General features: G+C 44.2%; 1 protein-coding gene across 1 annotated transcript in view; it reads right to left on the reverse strand.

The window, feature by feature from the left end:
• Window positions 1–15,401, reverse strand: part of ACVR1 (activin A receptor type 1) — a 129,308-nt gene extending 113,907 nt beyond the window's left edge. The window contains exon 1 of the mRNA XM_007111810.4: window positions 15,265–15,401. The gene's annotated coding sequence lies outside the window, so the exon portion shown is untranslated. The remainder of the gene's footprint in view (window positions 1–15,264) is intronic.
• Window positions 15,402–16,380: the final 979 nt, after the last annotated feature.

Genomic DNA, 16,380 nt, shown 5'->3' on the forward strand with positions numbered 1-16,380 from the left:
AAAAAAAAAAAAAAAAAAAAAAAAAAAAATGAAGTAGTCAAAGGTATGGTAAACAAATAGGAAGGGTGCCCAAGGGCACCCTTGTTTGCCCAGCATTCTAGCACTGAAAATCCTGGGATAGCTCTCTGTCCCACGCAAACTAGGATAGCTGGTCACGCTACTCAGATGAAGCAGCGTCTGAAGTTTGGGAATGAGTGCTAGCATTTCCCAAAACACGTTCAGCAAAATACCATCCACTCTCCCTGGGGTGTGAACCGCTGTGTGGCTATAAAGGGTTCCACTGTGGAATAAACTTGAAAGACCCCAGGGATATCCCAGGATAGATGACTAAATTAATGGTTTTCCTCAACGCCAGCTTCTCGGAACTTCCAGTGCACTCTGGTCATTTACAGTGTCTGAGAGAAGGACATATCCTGCATTTCTCAAGCTCATAGAGGACCTTTTTTGTGGAGCACTACATGATTTGAGGTTTCAAGAAACTTTTTGTTAAATGTTGCCTCACTTGAACTTCCAAGGCAATTCTGGGAAAAAGTGAATCTGATAATGTCACTTCCTCATTATCAAGCTCATGCTTTAAAAAAAAAAAAAGGCCAAACTCCTTGGCAGTGGTCTACTTCCCCAGCTCTCCCATCTTTTCCTTCCTGTATTCTAATGTTTTTCAAATTTTTAGAAGCATTCAAGTCACCTGGAGATAGTGTTGCAGTGCTGATTCTGATTCAGTAGTACTGGGGTGGGCCTGAGACTCTGCATTTCTAGTGAGGCTAACTCCCAAATGATGCCATTACTGCTGATCCAAGGACCACATTTAAGTAGCATGGCTCTGGTCACACTCAGTTCTAAAGGATGCTAACTTTCCTACAAGCCTCTGTGCCTCGAAGGCCCTTTTCCCACCTGATGCCTTCTTACTCATCCCTCAAGATGCTGGAGAACATCATTATCCTGAGAAGATGACCTTGCTGCCCTCTCAAACAGAACTGCACATTCCAACTTTATGTTTACAGCTCCATTCTGGTGCTTCACTCTGGTGCAGCTTGACTATTTTTCTGTCTCTCCCAAACTGAGCTCTCTGACAGCCTTTCTGTCTTTATATTCCCAGTGCCTGGCACACGGTAGCTAGTCAACAAATCTATACAGAAGGAAGGAGTGGCTACACAAAATAAATGCATGAACTTGGTCTAGGGAAGACTTTTAGAAAATGAGGTTATTACACAGAATCCAATTTTCAGCTTGGAGTTTTGTGGTTGAGGATCTTCAGCAAGAGAAACAAGCAGAATTTATGCTATCGTTGCACAGAATCAAACCACAAAGGACTATCATCGCCTATTTTTTATACAATACAAAACAATAAAATTCCTAATTTTCTCAAAGTGAAAACGAAACCCAGATAATCTTCTGATTAACATTTAACAGACTAAAATCACCAGGCACAGTGGAAAATGAAACACCATTGACCTCTAAATCTGCGTTCATCTACTTTACAGAGAATCCTTCTGACAATTCTAAGTTTAAACAAACCTTTGTGAAAAGAGTACTCGAGCAGGTTTAATGTAGTCACAGCTGTCAAAATCACGAGCAATGTATCACACTTAAGAGAGCATTTGAAAATGTGTCAATAATTATAATTAGACACTGGTACCAGATCTAATATACTTTCACTGCCCTTTAACTTCAACTGATGTGAAATTAAAACCAGTTTCTTAAAAGTCCAACTCTCAGAACATAATTTAATTCTAAAGTAGATATAAAACCTGTCACACTACTGAGATAGAGTACATTTTACTCAAGAGGAGAAAAGGCCACAGTATTGTAATACATCATTTTAGGTAAGGTGACCACCCTTTAATGCTGAAAGGGTAAAATATATTATCAAGGTGACAAAAATCTTCCAATATTTACTTCACCTCTTTGTATTGAAAGATTTTCTCTTCAAAATTATGCATGACCCGCACAGCCCAGAAATAATAACTATTAACATTCCAGTTTATTTCCTACTAGTCCTTTTTTCTCTATATCCATATAGTATATAACTACAAACCTGAATTGTACTATGGTTTATGTTTATGGAACTGTACATAATTTATGTATATGGAATTATACTGTTTTAGTGTCCTGCTTTTTCTACTTAATGTTGTTTTATATAATCTCCGTGGTCATTCTATTCATTCCAAAATTTTCTTTGTGCCTAAGATGGATAAGGCAGTAAACTAGGGACAGGATACACACACAGGGAGTAATAGAAAGACACAGTCCCTGTTCTCAATACTTACCCCACAGATATACTAACAGTATACACACACACACACACACACACACACACACACACACACACACTCTCTGTGTATACATAGCTAACTTTTATAGGTTATTGTAGAACATTTAAGTCATTTCCATTTTTTTCTTTTTCGCTACTCTACAGAGACTTGAATAAATTTGTATACTTAGGGAGCTTTAGTGATTTTTTTTTTTTGATGAGTAACCAAGGGCTCAAAATCTTTTCCAGAAAAATTACATTTATATTAGCAGCCCAAAATTTCCAAGTCTTTCAAATGAAAAAATCCAAGCATGTTACTTAATTTTAGGGGAACCAATTCTAAAGAAAAAATGCAGTACAGGGAATAAACATGAATTTTATATTACATTTTATATTTACTTGGTTTTGAATTTTTAAATACATCTAATCTGGTAACCACCAGGAAATCCAACCATCTTATTAATCTATACCAATTAAATACCTCAAAATATTAAATAATCCCCTATTTTACCTTCTTCATATTATAAAATACTTTGAAAGAGCTAAAGCAGTCTGCTCTCATCTGTTCCAAAGTCATAAATAAAATTTTGCTGTTTCTTAAAGACTGTCTATCATAGGCCTACTGCTTTTTTTAAAAAAAGCTATTACAAAAATAAAATATTTTTCCCTAAGTCTAAAAATCCATTGCCTCTATTCTTGATCAATAATAGAAAGCTGGGCTTCCCTGGTGGCGCAGTGGTTGAGAGTCCGCCTGCCGATGCAGGGGACACGGGTTCGTGCCCCGGTCCGGGAAGATCCCACATGCCGCGGAGCGGCTGGGCCCGTGAGCCATGGCCGCTGAGCCTGCGCGTCCGGAGCCCGTGCTCCGCAACGGGAGAGGCCACAACGGTGAGAGGCCCGCGTACCGCAAAATAATAATAATAATAATAATAGAAAGCTGACTATATGGGTTTCTTGGTCACTAATGCCTACTTACCACTCATCGTATTTAAAAAACAGAAAAAAAAAAAAAAGAGAGAGAGAGAGAGAGAGAGAGGCAACCAACCATATAAGCTCTGCTTTTAACGTAAAGCACAAACCAGACCCAGTGCTTTAAAACGATCAAAGTAAAGCTGTGGTTATCAAGGCTCCCAAAGCCCAGGGTTCTTCATAGACTCAAACTTACACAGGGAAAAAAAAAATCATCAAGCTCCATTTACTGGAAGGACCAAAACGGAGCAAGGCTGAGAGAATCAACAAATGACCAAACTTTAGAAATAGCGGAGTCTATGCCCTTCTTCACAGATGAGGAAAGAAAAGTACCACAAAGAAAAAGGTTGATAAAGTGACTTTCTTGGGCCACAAAATTGGTTTACACCAGAGGACAGACTAGTGCCTGAGTCTTATGGGTTACTTTCTCATTTCCACCATGCCATTTTGCTTCACTGACACAACCCAATATCCAATTCATGATACAACCTATACCGTAATTTCAAATGTAAATACCCTTTAATTCAGCAATTCCAATCCTAGATATTTACCCCCAGATATACAGGAGATAGACAGAAAGACAGATGGATCTACATATACTCTATATCTAAATCAATATGTAGATATAGTAGTAAATGTAAAGATAGTCACTACAACATTGTAACATATAATGTTACCTAAAATAACAAGCGAAAGACTGGCTGAATACATTATGATACATCCACACAAAGAAATACCTTCCAAAACAATGAGGAAACTCCGTGGTAGTGATAGCAAAACATTTCCAAAATAAATTAAATTTTAAAAGTCAGGTATAGAATTGAAATGTGCACATTATGATACAATGAATAGGAAAAACACATTAGTATGTGTTTGTAAATGTAAAAGCTATCACTGGAAGGATACCCAATTAGTTTTAATCATTTTTTTTTTCTCCAGGAAGGTAAAGTAGAAGGCTGGAGGACAAAAGTTACCTTTCACTATATACCCTTCCTATACTTCAAGTCTTGCCTTGAGCACATGTAACATAACATAAATTTCGTTTCTAGAACAGAAAATATTTTAATGAATAAAAATATACGATTTTTAAGAAAAAACTTATAAGAACCCATATTAACATATATATTAATGAAATAAAGCTATGTGTGTATTAGAAATAAAAACACCAATTTGAAAAAAAAAATTTTAAGAGTAGGATGGCCCAAAAAGGAGACTGAAATGTCCAAGACAAAAGTCTTTATGAGAACAAAAGAAATGCCCTCCTGGAAGATTTCCATGTTCAATACCCACATCTGAAAAAGATTCACTCCACCTGTGCTTAGAATGTCCTAAAACAATAAGACCCTTAGGGATTAAAAGGGAACCAGGGGAGAAGGAGAGTAGCTGAGGTGGACCTAAACTGATTAAGTAACAATGAGTTGGAGGGAATCCTAAACAAACAAGCCAAGAGAAGGAAAAAAAAAAAAACACCTCATCTGAATTTGAAAAGGACATTCCATTCTAAACTGAACCATTCTCTGACATTTTCCCCCAATCTCAGGACTATAGCAACATTTTCTTTTTTTTTTTTTTTATAGCAACATTTTCTATCACCTGTGTACCAAAAAAAAAAAAAAAAAAGAAAAGAAAAGAAAAAGTCATTGCTTGAATCCTTTTCACCTAAATAAGGCTTAGCAAAATAGGCATAAACATAAGTTACAGGTGTCACTCATCAAAAAGCATATCTGCCTTTGATTTATGAGCAGATGTTCATCAGTTCCCATGTTTAAAAATTGAAGATTGTTATTGTACTCCTTTGTTAGGATAAACATTTGGTTTATTTGCAAGACAGGGCACTTGACCCAAAAAAGTCAGTAAGAGACTTTGAACTGTTTGTAGCTGGTTCATTTTATCATTCAGACCTTAGCCCACTTCTTCCCATTTCCAAAAGGCATTTCCATCCTCTTCCACAGCTCCAAGCCCTTATCTCCAGGGTTCCAGTATCATATTTGACAGGGTTCCAGTCAACTCCTCACTAGACTCAAGTAAGCCCTCTTCTGTGTCTGTGTCCCACCAGAACCTCAATGCTAGTACCATGCCCTATCTCAAACCAGCTCCTCTTACCAACCTTCTGCTTTCTTTTAAGATCAACACCATTCTCCTAGTCATCCAGGTTCCAAAAGTCAGATACGTTTGTCCACCACCCATCCCTCTCTCTCTTCACAAAAAATGATTTATTCACTCTACAGCTTCTCCAGCCCAAAACCCTAATCCTACCTACTTTCATTTCCTCTTAGGTGCTGGCCATCTACCTTCACCACTAAACTAATCATCAATTGCCAACGGAAGGTGACATAACAGGGGTCTCACACTCATATGCCTATAGGGACAATGCAGTTAGCATACAGTAGGGAGGCAGGCTAGGAGTCTAAAGAAATAAAGAATAAATACCAACTGATGCTGGGCCTCAGTATCCGGAGGAAAACAGGATGAGCCAGGACTGTGGTAAACACAGCACACGTCTCCTCAAACAGACACAATCACAGGTTTCCTGCAGGAATATGGGCCTGCTGCTGCCAGAGCTTTCAACTTTACAGAAGTAGGTGGAAATTTGGACTTTTTGTGGGAAATTTCCCCATATTTAAATGTTGGCAACCATTTAAAAAAATGTTTTGAATGCAATATCAAACAGGACACAACTCTGAGGTGTATTCAGCCCAGGGGCCATCAGTTTTCAACCTCTGCTATAAAGCATGGTGACTTGGGGATGTATAGCCTGGGTTAAAGCTCAGACGTGGGACCTTAGACATCCTCCATCACCCCTCTGAGTCTCAGTCTCTCCTTCTGTAGAATGGGGATAATAAGATGAAGTATCTCACAGAGTTGTATGAGCCTTAAATGAGATAATGCAAGTAAGGGGACTGATCAGGTCCTCCTTCACAGGTATTATTATCTTACTGCTGCTCTTTAAAAATCAAGTCTAGGGGGCTTCCCTGGTGGCGCAGTGGTTGAGAGTCCGCCTGCCAATGCAGGGGATACGGGTTCGAGCCCCAGTCCGGGAAGATCCCACATGCCACAGAGCAGCTAGGCCCGTGAGCCATGGCCGCTGAGCCTGCGCATCCGGAGCTTGTGCTCCGCAGCAGGAGAGGCCACAACAGTGAGAGGCCCGCGTACCACACACACAAAAAAATAAAAATTAAAAAAAAAAAATCAAGTCTAAAACCTCTAGTCTGGCATTCAAAGTAAACCATAATTTGGCTCTGAATCTCCCTTTCTAAGTTTTCTTCTAAAGTGCTGTCACCTTAAGGTACTCCAATCACATCACAAAGAGCTTTTAACTTTTTTAACTTCCAGGAATTACCATATATGCTTGGCAAAAAAAAAAAAAAAAAAATTAAAAAAAAGTGGGAGAGGGTAGGCAATATAACCATTGAAACAGCACTAGCCATTCTACTCAGGACACTTTGGCCTGGAAATTAGTGCAAACCCAGAGACATGAGTCTGCTGTTCCTTTGAGATGTCTCAGGTCTTAATGCCTCTCCAAGAAGCTACACCTCAAGGCACTGAGTCTGATTCTAGTGATTAAAAATATGTACAAATCTGGGACTTCCCTGGTTGCACAGTGGTTAGGAGTCCGCCTGCCAATGCAGGGGACACAGGTTCAAGCCCTGGTCCGGGAAGATCCCACATGCCACAGAGCAACTAAGCCCATGCACCACAACTACTGAGCCTGTGCTCTAAAGCAGGAGCCACAACTACCGAGCCTGCGTGCCACAACTCCTGAAGCCCGCGCACCTAGAGCCCGTGCTCCGCAACAAGAGAAGCCACCGCAATGAAAAGCCCACGCACCACAACGAAGAGTAGCCCCCCGCTCACCGCAACTAGAGAAAGCCTGTGCTTAACAACGAAGACCCAACGCAGCCAAAAATAAAATAAATAAATAAATAAATAAATTTATTTTTAAAAATATATGTACAACTCTGTTTTTTACAACTTGACTCAAACAAAAGCCACTACCTTGTATTTACTTGCCCCATTCCCTGGTTTTGGAATGTTGCCTATTCCACAGCCTACACACATATAGATAAGCTCTCCAAATGATAACATCAAAATGGTACCTCTTTCCAAGGCCAGCCAAACAGCTACTTCCTCAAAGGTGTTGGTTGATCCTTATCCCTCTGTATCTTGTGACCAAGATACTCAGAGTTCTGCCCTTTATAGTTACATGTGTGATTCTTCAAACCCTTACTCAAGTGCACCTTAAGATCAACTTGGTTTTACTGAACTTGACAAATGCTTAATAAATGAAGGACAAAGAGGGGAAAAAGAAGAAGCAGAAGCAGCAGCAAGGCAGGGAAATGTTAATGATAAGGACAGTGACAACAGGGATGGTCGCCGCCATGGGACTGTGCTCTTACTTACATCTTTGAATGCAAAGAGCTGTACCCTACTAAACACGTGTTGCATTTCTGAACAATAAATGTACAGGGATATCTTCCCCACCTCTCTCTCTCGTCCTTTTGGGGCACGTGACCTGCATAGGCACTCCTGCTGTCCTCATATTATGAAAAGTCACCCTCCCATTCAAACATAATCTAAATAAACAGGGAGCTAAGTGGCTCCGGCCACCAGTTTAAATTAATTAGTCCCACCTTCGATGCTGGTTGGGATCAAGATAATGATGCACTCTTGAAGCTGGTCCAAAACACGTATTAGTCACTTTAATCTGATTTGGAGAAACAAGCAAAGACCCCTACACAGAGAGAAGAACACCAGGATTTTGGGGGGATGACGGTGGAGCACAGGGGTGTGGACCATCTGCAGAGTGACTGAGACTCATACAAGAAGAAAAACAGAATTCTCACCCACATTAGAAAATATTCAATAAACAAATTAAGGCTGATTTTCACAATACCTAGAATAGGTTCTTCTAAACAGCTGCTTAGAACCCATGAGCAAGTTGTGAAATCAATTTAGTAGACAGAGACCAGAATTTTTTGTCACAAAAATTGAATAGAAATTAGAAAGCATTGCAATAGTGTTTTGTAAAATGTGTAATTCAGCTTTATCTTTAATATGCATGCGTATGTGTGTATGTGCACTCAGTCATGATGTAAAATCAACTGCTGAGTCAAAAATGTTTTTAAAACACTGAAATAGAACGTTTGTGTTTATATAATCTCTGGAGACTAAGATTTTCCATTTTTTACTAGGCCACGCTCATAAAATAGGAGAATGTTTGTTCTTGCCACCTGTTGTGCACAATAGTTCAGTTCTTCAAGTTCAAAAAAGCCTATAAAAAATATCATTTGGCACACTTTTCCCTTACCATTTTCCTGTTCCCATAAAGGAAGCTAAGAGTCACTCTAGAAAACCACCTACACTTTTTCTTCCTACCCTCCATATATTTCTATCTCTTGTCAGTCCCTGACATCAAGTTACAAGTCCAAAAGCTTTGGCTCTCTTGGTGGTTATTTGCTTATAAGCATTGAACTATCACTTAAGGAGAGTGAACAAGCACATTGGATTTTCACCCAGAGTGTAACACCACTTATCAATCACGGCAAAAGTGAAGATCCAGAACTTGGTTTAAAATAGGTCCTCAACCTATCCCCTCTAGACCAGAAATGCTTTTTTTCAAGTTCTTTTTATGGCACATTTTTCTCAGTACCTGCTCTCCAAACTCCAAGTATCATCCCACATCTAATATCTAGCTTTGTCCAAGATTACCCCTACCTTCCTTTATCCTCTCTGCACATTTCTCTTCAAACTCAAGGTTATTTTTTAGTTCAGTCAATAATTCTTCCATAAATGCCTAACAAAGAAAAAGAAACAAAAACTAGAGCAATCTTATTTTCAATGGCATCCATGCTGCATGGTGGCCACAAAGGCCCATCCGGCTTTCACAGATGAGCAAGGCACCCAGCTGTCACGCATTCGAGTGGAAAAGGTCTACGTGGGACACCCACTCAAATCAGCCCTTAAAAACCTACCGAAAGAGGAGTTTACTTTGGATTCTGTCCATTTTCCCAAGAGGTCATCCACCTTCCACCTCTCACATGAGCACTGTCTACCACACTATTTTCACGGTCAACTGTCTGAGAACATATGCAAGAGGAGAAAGTTAGTGTCAAGGAGTCAATTCACCAGTGTTTGAGTCCCAGCCACACACATGGTACTGCAGGAGTCCTGGCTCTGCAGGCTAGGAAAAATTAGTTGAGATATTTTTCCCCCAAAAAAGAGGTGTCATCCTGAACTCCAAAAACAATCAAAAAAAGGAAACATACAGGAAGAGACTAGATGTTTGTTGAGTTCACTAAGTTAAAATAGCAAGCATAATAAAGGAATATCGAAAACAGTTCCTTCAACCTATAGTGTCTTTTGTCCCTGGTTCCCAAACACACTTAAGGACTTGTGTCTGGCATCTTCTCTTGCGACTGCCTCCCTGACTGTCTAGAGTACTGGCTTCCTTTGCTCCTTTCACGTGCAACCATCCAATCATTCTCTCAGCAATTAAAAAACAATTTACTGACTGTATGGTCTGGGCCAGGTATTATATTAGGTGCAAGAGATACACAGAAGATGAATACGACACAGTCCTTGCCCTCAAGGAGCCCAGTGAGAGAATTTGAAAAGTTTTAAATTGGTGAAGAGAAATGAACTGTGTAGAACTTTAAAAATGGAGGAATGAATAATTTGAAGTCCTTGCCCTCAAAGAGATCAATCAAGTCCCAGAATGAGTAGTGAAGATGACCAAACACTAAAAGAATGTCAAAAGGCAAAATCCAGGAAGCATTCTTGCTTGCAATGACCAACCATTCTGAGCCCTGAAGGATGTGACTGTCCTCAAAAGTGGGGGAAAGAGGGATAGGGCAGCCAAGGTTTAGCCTTATGATGAGAGAGGTGAACTCCTGCAAATCCATCAGGACACCTGTGCTAAATCGGACCCTCTGACCTAGCCCATCCTCCAAAAACAAACTTCACCTGCTGCATGAACCGCCACAAAATTTGGAAAGGCTAAAATGTAAAGTCACTTTCCCAGTCACAGAAATAAAGGTCAAACACCCAGAGCAAACAATGAAGCAACTCCAATGGGCAAAGTGGAATGTTGGTCAAAGACTGAAACCCAAAAATCAAACAACTGAGTAGCGGTGGTTCTGGAAAACAAAGCTCTCCTGGATCACAGGAGAGCCTTTTAGACATGTAAACAAGCTCAGATTTCCAGAAACACATATAAGAGAACAAGAATATTATTCAACTGTGCAGCCGGTTTGAACATTGGGGGTAGGGGTAAATACTTGTTTCAACTTCAAAAAGGAAGCTGAGGGCTTCCCTGGTGGCGCAGTGGTTGAGAGTCCGCCTGCCGATGCAGGGGACACGGGTTCGTGCCCCGGTCCGGGAAGATCCCACATGCCGCAGAGCGGCTGGGCCCGTGAGCCATGGCCGCTGGGCCTGCACGTCTGGAGCCTGTGCTCCGCGGTGGGAGGGGCCGCGGCAGTGAGAGGCCCGCGTACCCAAAAAAAAAAAAAAAAAAAAAAAGAAAGTAAGCTGCTGGGTCTCCTATTAGTTAATTTTGAGAGCATAAGTTCAAGTAAAACTACCTTCTATCTGAACCAAAGGCCGTGATGTGCCAACCACACCAACTTGACGAAGCTCTTTCACAAGGGGTCTTTAATTTGAAGGCCCTTCCCAATAGACAAATCCTGGTTTGGAACTTCTGATTCTTAAACTAGCATGGCAAGCAAGAGCAGTCTATGGCCAAGTATTAAAAAAGAAGAGGTAAGTATTCCATTTGTTTCTTTTAAGAGCTCGAGTTGGCTACAGAAAGAAACACAAAGTTTTCACTCCAAGAGATCAAAGAAAGCATTTTGTACCAGGAAACCCAATTCAAATCCTCATTTCCAGGAATAAAGCCACAGTGCCCAATATTTGCTTGGGAAAATAAAACAGGAGACTATGTGGACTCCAATTAAAATCTCTGATGGCTTTATTTCAGAGTCTCGCCAGTTTAATGCTGTGAACATTTTAGCCAGGCACTGCTTTAACTTAAATAGCGGCTTCCCAGTCTGAATGGTCACACTTACACTGGGTAAAACCGAAAGCGTTTTAACACTTCATGACAGCATTCTCTGCCCCATCCTGAGCACTAAATATATAAGACAAGGTGATGCTGAGAAGTGCCAGCTTCAGCCCAGCCCATGTCTCCCATAACCGCAGTCAGGAGAAACCACTCAACAGTCCATGTTATTATTCTAGTCACAACATTGGAAATGAGAGTGGAAGCAAGAGAAAATGGGTAGGGGGCAGGGGGGACAGACCTCAATCTTACTCAGGTATGACAACCATCAGCTGGCTTTAAAACCAGCACCTGGGGTCTTGTCAATCAGCCAACAGTTCTTGCGTGCCTACTTCACACAGGCACCAAGCTAAGTCTACACAGTGCAGTGAAATACTCCCCAAGTAATCATTATGTTAATGGTTATGTGTTTAATTTCCTTTATCTTTTTATAAAAAAGTATGCATCGTGTATGTAGGTTATAAAGTCTAAAAATAAAATCAGCACCCATGAACACATCACTTAATCCAAAAACCAGAATATCACCCAATACTGTTTCATCTACCTACCTCCCCCTCCCCACCCAAATCCCCAGGTCCCCGCCACACACACACACACACACACACACACACACACACACACACACACACGGAATTCACTGTCCTGAACTTGGGTTTCAATCTAAGTACGAATGCATTGGGCTTCCCTGGTGGCTCAGTGGTTAAGAATCCGCCTGCCAATGCAGGGGACACGGGTTCGAGCTCTGGTCTGGGAAGATCCCACATGCCGCAGAGCAACTAAGCCCGTGCGCCACAACTACTGAGCCTGCGCTCTAGAGCCCGCGAGCCACAACTACTGAAGCCCGCGTGCCTAGAACCCACAAGCCACAACTACTGAGCCCGCATGCCACAACTAATGAAGCCCACGCGCCTAGAGCCCCTGCTCCGCAACAAGAGAAGCCACTGCAATGAGAGGCCTGCGCACTGCAAGGAAGAGTAGCCCCCGCTCGCCGCAACTAGAAAAAAGAAAGCCCGCATGCAGCAACAAAGACCCAACGCAGCCAAAAATAACTAAATAAATAAATAAATTTTTTTAAAAAAGTATGAATGCATCTTTAGGATTATTTCCTAATTATAACCAGTGAGTTGGCTTTCCAAATACAGCAGTGTTATATTGTTTCTTCTTAAAAGATGATGTCTTTAAGGGTTTTTTTTAAAGGTGAATCGTTGCTTTAAAGACAACTAATTAATAGACTGAGACAGACTTAGCTATGGTAAACTCATGAAGACAGCATACAAATGAATGACCTTTGGCAAACACTGGCAAGAATGGCCGAGAACATGGGTTCCACAGTCCCACAAACTCCTGGTTCAAATCCCCCACTCCACCACTGAGTAGCTCTACAGCTTAGGGCAACTTAATTTTGCCAAGCCTCAATTTCTTATTGTAAAGGAATGAAATGATAATAAACCATATGGTTGTTGTGAAAATATAATGAAAAAGTGCATGTAAAGAGCTGAGCACAGTGCCTGGCATGTTGTATCCAGTCCACCTCCTCCCCAAATCAACGTATCTGTCATTAAATTCACTCAAAACGTATCAGAGGTTTTTCCCACCATCAGTAGTTTACTTCTCCCTAATTTCTAACATGTAAAAATAAATCAAGAGTCAGGGATCCAACAGCAGAGCAAGCACAGAGGAGTTTCCAGTCCCAGCTCCTGTTTGCCTAAAGTACACTATTTATGCATTGATTCCATCTTCACCTCATGACCTTGAATAGCAGGATCATTTTTCAAATCCATTTCTACCCCATCCCTCCCTCCCCCAGAAAGCTGGACTACTCAATCCAACCTTACCTAGAAGCCTATCACGATCATCACGGGACTAGTTCTGTGCAATCTAGGGTAAGATAGAGGCATAGTCTCTATTTACTGATTCAATCACTGTTATCCGTTCTGTCGACAAATGCACAAAATTTGGTAAATCACTACTTTGAAAAAAAAATTACAATACTATTAACGGAATTAAGTTCCTCACTTCTGAAATTAATTCGCCACATTCCTGAATATGGCATACTCCTCCATCTTTACTCTGCATCCGTAGTATCCTTTTAAATTACTTAGAGGCAACAAGAAACTTATTCGGATTCAAATGATCACTCTCTTCCAAGGTATGAAAGTTGTAAAACTACTACCTATATCAAGTTTTATTTAAAACCACTCTCTCCATTTCAAGTAAAACTTACCCATACTTCCAGAAAAGGACAGAATGAACCCATCCCGGCCCTTGATTTTCTTTGCCATCTATGCAGAATTTATTGCAACATCATTCACCACCTTTGAGTATTTTCAGAAGGGGTGACGGTAGAAATGCGATTATCCAACACACAATGCCATCAGTCTAAGGCCTACACATCTCAGCCTCAAAAGACTTGTTTTTTTTTAATCCCAGGACAGAAAACAAAAACAACTGAATCACAAGAAAGGAGACTTGGTCTTACAAGCCAGGTGATCCAAGTCCTGACCAGGCCTAAGATAACCTCCCAACCCCTGTGTCCCCATCAATGAAATGGTGAAGATCCATAATTCATACTCAAGCATACTGTAAAACTGGGTGGTGAGGCCAGTGTCTGAGGTCAGCACAAGTCTAGTGTCTGCTGGCTGCCCGAGCCCGGGCCCCCTGCCAGCCACCCACCTCCAGAGACAAGTGCCAGGACATACTATAGTGTTTCCATTTAAGGCTCGCCACTTGGATCAGTCCAGCTCTTGAAATTTCTTACCACCACCTTTCCAGGAAGAATTTTTTTTTTTGGGGGGGGAGGGAGGTGGTGTCTATTTTTTGCCACCGCCTTTCCTTGGGCTGTCAGAGCAGTCTGCATCTGTGGGACAGGATTCTTTAAAACCACTGGGTTAGTCCGTGTCTAAATGCAAGGCCTCTTTTCAAAAATATACAAAGTACGTATGAGATCAGTCACTTTTCTCATCATCATCGAACTCCCACCTCACACACTTCAAAAAAGAAAGAAAGCCCAATAAAATTAACAAATTGTATTACTTTGCTACCTCTCTCCCAAAGCCACATTAAGCACAACTTTTTAACCAAGACTTTTCTTTTGCTACTAAGTGGAATGTTTTCTTCCCTAAGTAGCTTCTTCTGCAGTTTCTCTCCCATGCAAGGAGCGTTCAAAACTCCCGGGGAAAAGAAGGGGAGTCTGGGGACAGTGGGAGACTTATCTGGCACAAACTGGACAGAGGTGAGGCAGTCTAGAACCCGACGGAAGTTAGGGAGTCCGGCAGCCCCAGAAGCCCACATCTCTCCCCAGCGCACCCAAGGGTCTAGCCTCGCTGTTTTGGTGACCGTGTTGAAGGAAGGGTTTTAAACTTGGCAAAGTACCGTGCAACATCTGTAACCACATTTGCCTTCTGGGGATCGGAAGATGAATCCCACATTCCTGGCTTTCAAGCTTTTTGAAACTGCAGCTAGGAAGAACGGAGGGAGGGAGGGCGTTGAGCAGAGTTTATTGGCTGTCTTTCCAGCAGAAAATTCCTCTTGGAAGAGACGGATATTTTGAGGGTGGGGGTGATTCGCCCATCCCTTTACTCTCTACCAAGCTCAGCTAGGAAGGTGAGCCCCGTGGCCAGGCGGTCAGATCGATTTACAAGTCAGAGGCGCGCACCCTGAAGGAGTTCACTACATGCACACACACGCGCGCGCGCGCGCGCGCACACACACACACACACACACACACACACAGCAAACCAGAGACCACCGCACTCCGCGCCTCTGCCACATCCCACCGGCAGTTCAGGCCCACAGCAAGACAGTTTTGTTCCGCGGCGGCTTCCCCCACCGAGAGTGAATCGGCTTGGGGGAGAAAGGAATGAAAGCGAGGGGGAGGCACCTCAGACGCCCACCCTCCCACCCCCAATTCCTGTCCCTTCTCCCGCTAGGCTCCCTCTTCCCTCGGTCCTCCCGGCTCCGGCAGGCGCGGCCGGCGACCTGCACTAACCTCTGGTCCCGCGGCGGCGGGGGGCCGAGCCGGGGGAGGCGGAGTGCGAGCCAGCCGGGCGCTGCAGGTCGGCGCGGCGCGGGGCGGGGCGGTGCAGCCGGCAAGGGAGCCCGGAACTCCGCGGGTCCGAGGGCCGGCGGCCGGCCCAGAGCGGCAGCGGCGGGCGGGTGCGGCGAGCCGGTGCGGGGCGCCGGGGGCTTTCCAGCCCTGGGGCCGGCGCGGCTGGCCGAGGAGCAGCCTGGCAGCGGCGGCGGCAGCGGCAGCCACCCCGGGGAAAGAGCCGGAGGAGGGAGGGGAGGCGGGGTGAAGAGGAGGCGGAGAAGGAAGGGGAGGAGGGCGGGCGGAATAAACTTCCCGAGGCGCTGCGGCACGGGCTGGAAAGACGGCCGCGGGCGGGCCGGGTGGGGGCTGGCCCGGGGGGCGGCGGGGGTGGGGGGGGAGGACGGTCACTGAGAGTAGAAAAGTTCCCCCAGCGCCGAGGGGGAGGCTGCGGCGGCGGCGGCGGCGGCTGCAAAGAGCAGGAGCCGGAGCGGGAGGAGCGGGAGGAGGAGGAGAAGGAAGTGGCTGCGGAGCGCTCGGCCAATGAGTGTCTGGAGCTGTGATTAACCAGGCAGCAACACATCATTTCCTCCCGGCGCGGATCCAGGGAGCCGGGAGGGAGAGGGAAGGCGGCGGGGCGGGGCAGTCCCCGCGCCCCCTGCAGGCGCCTAGCCGGGGGCGAGCCCGCCGAGCCCCGCCGAGCCTGGCCGAGCCGCCCCCGGCGCGCCCGGCGCTGTCTGGCCAGCAAAGAGGAGGCTGCGAGCGCGCCGCCCGCGGGGCTCCTCGGAGGCGGGGAGGCGGCGGGGCAGGCCCGAGCCGGGCTCCCGCGGCCGGGGTGGGAGGTGGAGAGGCTGCGCAGCGGGGTGAGTGCCCAGGTAGGCGCGGGCGGGGCTGTCTGGACAGCTCCCGGGGGCGCGCGCGGGGCGGGCCGGCGGGCGGGCGGGCTGCCTCCCGGGCCCGGGACTTCAGGCGGCGTGCGGCTGGAGTCCAGCTTGACAGACTTAGGCTGGATTCTCGGAGAGAAGCCTCGGCATTCTCATCCAGGCCATTTCTGACCTGTCTTCAGATCCCCTTCCA

This window comes from Physeter macrocephalus, chromosome 2 (assembly GCF_002837175.3).
Source record: "Physeter macrocephalus isolate SW-GA chromosome 2, ASM283717v5, whole genome shotgun sequence".
NCBI lineage: Eukaryota > Metazoa > Chordata > Mammalia > Artiodactyla > Physeteridae > Physeter > Physeter macrocephalus.